Source organism: Anguilla anguilla, chromosome 4, assembly GCF_013347855.1.
Source record: "Anguilla anguilla isolate fAngAng1 chromosome 4, fAngAng1.pri, whole genome shotgun sequence".
Classification (NCBI taxonomy): Eukaryota; Metazoa; Chordata; class Actinopteri; order Anguilliformes; family Anguillidae; genus Anguilla; species Anguilla anguilla.
The window spans coordinates 63,695,100-63,702,100 of NC_049204.1; positions in this window are offsets into that span (position 1 = coordinate 63,695,100).

Sequence of the window (7,001 nt, forward strand, 5' to 3'; positions counted from 1 at the left end):
GCCAACCATGTCGCAGTCACACTGGGATCATGACAACACCGGGTGAGCCACACATTTCAACCGCACAACCCAAACAAGTCAGGCCAAGGGCTTAGAACTCCACCGCTGTCAGTCACCAGTAGTGACTGTTACATCAGCATTATAGAATGTTCAGTTAAGAACGTTCCAATCAGGCATCTGTGATCTCACAGCGCATCATTCAGCACGGTTTCCAGGGTGATCTGGATGGTGATAATCAGCGAAAGATGTGGGGTGTTGTTGAATCGTGAGACGCAGGCGGGGTAGGCCGACTCGTCTGAGCGTTGCTTCCGTAAATGTCGAGGTGTCCCTGTCAGGTGATTGATCTAGTGGGGAAGCGAGACGTTTGGCCCCACTATTACGCGGTGCCCTGCTCTGAAGTGCTACGCACAGATCCGGAATGAAGTTCATGCCATCGCGGTGGTGGGCGGACTCTCCCAGTAATGCTCCCACTTCCAGCAAAACGGTTACTGCGTTAGAAATATGAAAAAAAAGAAAAAACAGCCAGAAACGATCAAACCCTCCCAACAGTTCCTTAATTTCTCCCGCATCTTGCCGAGCGGCTTATTCGCGCGCGTTCGTTCCTGTGCGTTTATTACAAGTGTCGAGATGAGCAAAGATATCAATATCGTCCCCTCTGACGCCCCCCCCCCCCCCCCCCCCCCCCCGCCTGTCACTCCTCGAGTAGTGAGTGATGTCGTCGCGTTCCGCGGGAACAGGAGAGGGGGGAATAAAAAACGTAACGGCATTACGGAGGGGCCCTAATGATATATCGCCTTATTTGCGCGGGCCGCGTCCGCGCGACGGAAGGAAGCCGTTCTGCGTTCCGCGCCGCCCGCCTGCCTCGGCAGCCCTGGAACTCAGGGCGGCTCCAGAATCAAACAATTTCACGCAGCGACTGGAGGAAATGAACTGAGCCGAGAGCAATAATAAAATTATACAAATGTTATTACAGACTAGCCTGCCACTGTCCTAGTTTAATTCAAATTTCGGGCCTGCGGGCACCGCTGGTGGCGGCAACCTTCCTGAATAAATCAGCATTAGCTTACGTCTAAATTATTAAGGAAGTGGGAGACTTTCTTGTTTATTGTATAAATTATTGGGCAGGTTAAAGTGTTAAACACTGGGATTTTCTCCTTAATTCCCAAAATAACAGTTGCTAATTCTCTTTAACGGTTTTCTGGAGAGGGTAAAAAAAAAAAGAAAAAGGTTTGAGAATATATGCGCTTTGGTGTAAGGGTGCCTTTTGAAGCGGGTGTGGGGGGGGGGGGGGGAACACTTTAAAATGCAAAGTAGGCTTTGCTCAAGTGAACAGGCCACGTTCCTCTCACAGATGTGTTGGTGTTGTTTTTACAGGCACATTTACGGTATCTGTCAAAGCACGCCTTGTACACGCTTTGTAAATCAAGCAATGTCTCGTACTTCTCCTATAGCCTTATCCAACATGCTATTATAAACACACAATTAACAAAGAAAGTAAGTACTGAAGACTACTGAGATACTCACATGCATTTAATATAAGAATGAGCTGCTGGGGCTTTCTGATATTTTCTGTGCAAAATAAACAAGACCAGGTTAAAACCTAGTATATGACTGGACCCACCACACGTGATCCGGCCAACCAATGGTGTAACTTCACAACTCGGCCGACCAATGGTGCAACTTCATCACTCAGTCAGTTAGTCAGTCATACAGTCAGTCACTCACATTCGTGAGTCGTAGGGCTGGCCCAGCTGTTGCGGTCCAGCCAAAAAAAAAGAAGGCGTTAGGCACGTTTCCTGCACGTGTGCAGTACTGGATGGCGATGTCAGTGAAAATCTCGTCTCCCGTTGACTGCACCGCCATGGATTTGCTCCACTCCGTGGAGCGGAATATCGGGATCGGGGTCATGTGACCCTTTTGTGCGCCAGCACTTCGGGTAATGAATTTGCATGCGGCGAGTGCTTTTTGGATCCGTTTCGAGTTCCTGTCCTCGCTCGCGAGGCGCAGGTGAGGTTGGCGCAGCTTCGATGATGCGCTCCACTTTCGGGAGAGTGCCACTCAAGCGCTAAAAGGGGCAGACTGGTGAGAGGGGGGCCGGTGAACGAGACCACGTCACTCCCCCAAAAACACCTGTCCCGTTGTGATATTTATTTACCGGTTATTTTCGGGAGTGCATAGTCAAAGCATAAAGTCGGAGAGGTTTAATTTCCGTTGTACATCTTCATCTAAACCAACGAGTCGAAAATGAAGACAGCTTCAGTTTTTCTACTTTCATTACAGAGACTCTGATATTGCAAAGTTTGCACTTTGCTTTGCTCACTGTAGACCTGTGGTCATTTTTAACGATAAATATCAGACACCAGATGCATCATGGGAGAGGAATGCACGAGAAGGCTTGTCAATGCGATGATTCGAACCTGTGTCAGGCCTGTATTGGCAGTTGTACTGACTTTCACAGAACGCAATATCACCCCCCAAAAAATGAAAGACAATTGATGGAGCAGCTGGACCAAGGCCTGGTGTAGATGATTAAAAAAAAACATTTGAAAGGGTTATCTTAAGCATTCCTGGCTTCCCAATGAAGCGCTTGCTTAATTTCAGTGACAAAATCCAGTTTAAGACAATAGCCAGTCCTCAGTATAATAAATATCTACATCAGAGAAATCAGCCTTAAGAGGAATCAAAGCTGGTAGACCTTGAAATCCCTCTTCCAGAGCAATACCCTTTGCTTTTACAAACCAGGAGCTGCTGCCCCCCTGTGGACTAATAATGGAGCGTTGGTATAATCCACAAATCTGCTCCTCAGAGAGGAGACAACACAATTTGATAATATCATGTTTTTTAAGAAAAGGCTTCTTCTTCTTCCCACTTTTGTCAAAATTGACAAAAAATGTACTTTGTTAAGAACACTTAAGTACAATATTAAACCAAAATAAATTAAATATAGTATACTATGTAGAGAGCAAGGCATAGTGTTAAATAGGTGGTTTAAATTAACATTTAAAAACTTGAGGTACATATTCTTTTAATGGACTTTCTTTGCTTGTCAGTTTTTTTACAATCAAGATCATGTTTTAGCAATGAAAATCCAACAGTTAACAATCAATGAATATTATTTTTGTCTGTTTGTTGAAAAAGCAAGGCTCTCACAGGATAGCTGTGTGTGTAACAATGAGCTTCTTTCTGTCTGAGCATGCTCAGATGGGGCCAAGCGGAGAGCTAGGACAGACTGTATTAATTGCATCTGCACCAACCCCCCCCCCCCCCCCCCCCCTTGGCACGTCACCCCTGATTTGTCTCCTCAAATATTCATCATGCTAGTTAATATTAAAAAATATTGTCTGAGCTATGATTAATATTTATATTTCCTCCCTGAAATTGCTCATCGGAGTCAGACCCGCTTTTGGCTTTAGACGCGGACCCAGTAAGCCAGGCGAGGGGAGTGGCTGGTCCGGTCTGTTGCTTGGTTTCGCATCTTGTTTTGGATTCCCTGGAATTCTGTTTCGGAGAATCGGTGCCTCAAAAACCGTTCAGGAAGGTTTGGAAGTGAAAACAGCCCTCTCTCGGTGCTGTTTCTCAGAATTGTGACGTTTGTTTGTTTTCATTCATTGACACTGCTTTGGGAGATAAATTTTTAAAGAGACTAACTGGATTTCCCCCCCCCCCCTCCAATTAATTTAAGTGGAGCAATTAAGTTTTAAATTTTAATAAATAGCTGTAGGAAAAACAAAGATGGGGAACGTTGCAAGAAGTGGGACGCCTTACTAACCACAGCATGCAGTTTAATGGGCAATGCCCAGGGATTTAAGAAATAAAAATATCCGCGCACATATTCCCCCCCCCCCCCCTTTTTTAAATAATATAGTCTTTGCTAATTATAAGTGTACACATTTGTAATTCAACATTTTTTTACCCCCCAAATGAGTCCACCCCCCCTCTTTGAAGGGCGGATAAACAGCACAGGCATTAGCATATGGCAGCGAGACAGGATGTTGTGCAGGGAGACAGGAAGCCGCTCTGCAGCAGCTCCGCCTTTGAAGTTCGGCGCCCAGGTGACGGTGACGTGCCACAGAGATAATGAATTAGTCACGCTGTTGATTCGGCTTGTCAGGAAACCGTACATCTGCGAGAAACGTGGCAGGGCTGCTTCAATAACGAAATAAGTGTTTAATAATGAATTAATCGTGCAGAAACTTCGGTTGAAATCGGCTTGCTGTTTGACAGTGTCAGTGCAGACTTGGTCATACTGTTCCTCTGACACTGGCAGTATGGGTCAAACTGCTACCCTGATCGTCTGTATGTGCCCGAAACCCTGATGCTGATGGACTCAGAAATCATAAATATTGCAGTGCTTTGCATAACATGAACACAAGCACAACACAGCCAATAGCGCACCACTATATACACCTTCAGGAAGTCCCTGTACAGTGCAAATCATTCAGCTCTCCTGATCAAGGTATGGTCGGTAGGTCATTCCACCACTAGGGGGCGCCATGTTTAATAATGTGTGGGCCGGTATCTCATGGCCATATAATGCAGGGACATACATGGAGAGAGGGAGGACTGTGCTGGGCCTGGTATCATTACTTGTGCTTTGATGCTACAGCCAGGCCTGGCAAATAGTGGAGGGCGATCAGGAGAGGCGTGGCCAAGGGAGTGGGTGGGAACAGAAAAAGACCAATCGGGCCACACGGACAGTCCTGCAGTCAGTCTGTGATCTGAGTCGGCACAGTAGCTGCGGAACAGTGCAGGAGGGAAACAAAACAGTTTGTGGAACAGGAACAGCGAAATAAATAAATAAGGAAATAAAAATTCACTTAATAAGCCATTGACGGCTGTCTCGTGGCTCGGGCTGCTGGGGGCCAGCCCAGCAGCAGATGGGCAGCTTTGGGGGAAACCCAGACTCCCTGGGGTGCAGCGAGGCCTCAGCGTGAAGCACCAGAGAGTGCCACTCCTCCACAACCTTTATTATGACCGCACTGGGGCAGTAAAGCACCCCTGAGCCTGAAATAATGATGGATAGAAATGTGCCTTTAAACTGTGGTTTGTCGGAGACCCATGTTTGTTTTCCGCAGGAAAATTAGTTCCTGTTTTGTGGTATTTAGTGAATTTGTAACCCAACCTTACAATCTAAATAACTGACTGTAACCGCCCTTTGCTACAAATACGGATATATAGAGAACTGCCTGACGGAAATTTAGCCACTTTAGATGGGATCGGGTTAAAAACAAGTATCGGATGTAAGTAGGTGCTCTGTGTTTAAATTGGTTCTCTACTTATTTATTTTTTTTCTCTTCAATTCTTTCCTTGCCAGCTCTGCCTCGGGTCACTCATTGTGTCCTTTGCACCTATGCAAGGTGAGCACTATAACTCTCCAAACCACGGACTATTTCATGCCCTACGGGCCCGACTGCAGTGAAGGAGACTGCTAGGGCCAACTGGGGTAAAGGTGTCTTTCTCGGAGCTGACAAATGATAGGCTGTTGTTTTCTCGGTGTGTCATTAGGAGAAACTAATTCAGTGGTAACCAGGCAACCCTTGGCTGATTCATGCCCACCCACCACTGGCAGGATGAAACCACAAATTCTGCTGCTTGCGAACTCTTGATCATAGTCAGCTAATGACATAAGCTAGGCAAATGGGCAAAATTCAGTACTCAAAACAATTGGAAACTATTTATTTTTAATGGTACATATTGTCCGCTACACTTCAGACTCACAAGATGAGGAGTGTGTTACACTGGGGTTCATATTTTGCCTGAAATTGCTGCAGTTTGGCCATGGCTTGCTGTCCCAGTGAACATTTTTGTGGTGAAATGTTGGTGCAAAGTCAGTAAAACGCTGTTTAGGTGTTCGGGTGAAAACTCGGCTACATTCGGTTGGAAAGAGATGACTAGGGTGTAGCCAGGGGATATCCAGGTAAAACCTGGATAATCTTGCTGGGCTTGTGCTGTCATGAGCACACAGAGCTTTAATTCCATTCCAGAACTTGTGATGAAATACACAATTATAAGCAGATGTGATCAAGTCCTCCTGCTCAGCAGAGCAGTTTTGACAGCATATTGCTATGGTGCAGTTGGATACCAGGTGCAAACTGTCATTATTTTTCAATCATAAAGAAATCTGTCATTCTCAATTTGCGATCATTCACATTCTGCTTTGTACTCAAGCATGGCAGGACTGCAAGCTTAAATCTCAGCCTTTTTTTTACAAGCCTATTACTGCCCTCCGCTGGCGATAAGTGCTAATTGAACAATTTCCTTCTCGCAGCCCAACTTGTACTCCGTATGTTCGCATAATGGCCATTTAAATTTGACATCGGCTTATAATCATTTTGAACAGACTGAGGGGGACAAGGGGTTATTATTCATTCAGTGAATCAATTAAATTTATTTATGTAGCACTTTTAAAAAAACAACCAGTGTCAAATGAAGTGTCAACCAAAATGAAAAAATAGATAAATAATAAGAACACAATGGACATAAAGTGGAGACACAAAAATACCACATACACAAAAAAACAGTCAATCATGGATTATTATTGATGGGCATTTTCATAGAGGACACGAAATCTTCACTTAAAAATATTTTAGCCTTTTTGCCCACTGCTTCTACCTACTGCCACACGGCACCCTCCTTTTCCAACAGCCAGTATATTTCTCTTTCTCCAACGGGGGTCCCTTAACTGCATTCCAAGTGTCTGGTACACAGGAGCCTCACGCACTAAGTATGAAGACATACAGGCAGGGTGCTTTTGAAAGAATGCTTTTCTCCCACTGTTGTGGATAGTAGCTATCACACACGGCCAGCAGTAACAGTTGTTAGAGAACGTGTTCCAAATGCCGTCTGTGAGCTGCAAAGAGCATCTTATTGATTCATACACTGACATGATCCTCTGCTTTCATTAGGTTCATATCTGACCTTCTGTAGATATATAAATCGTTATCACTATTTAGCTAATGTATTCATAGATTTGTGTACTGGGCATAAGAATTTGTTCTGTC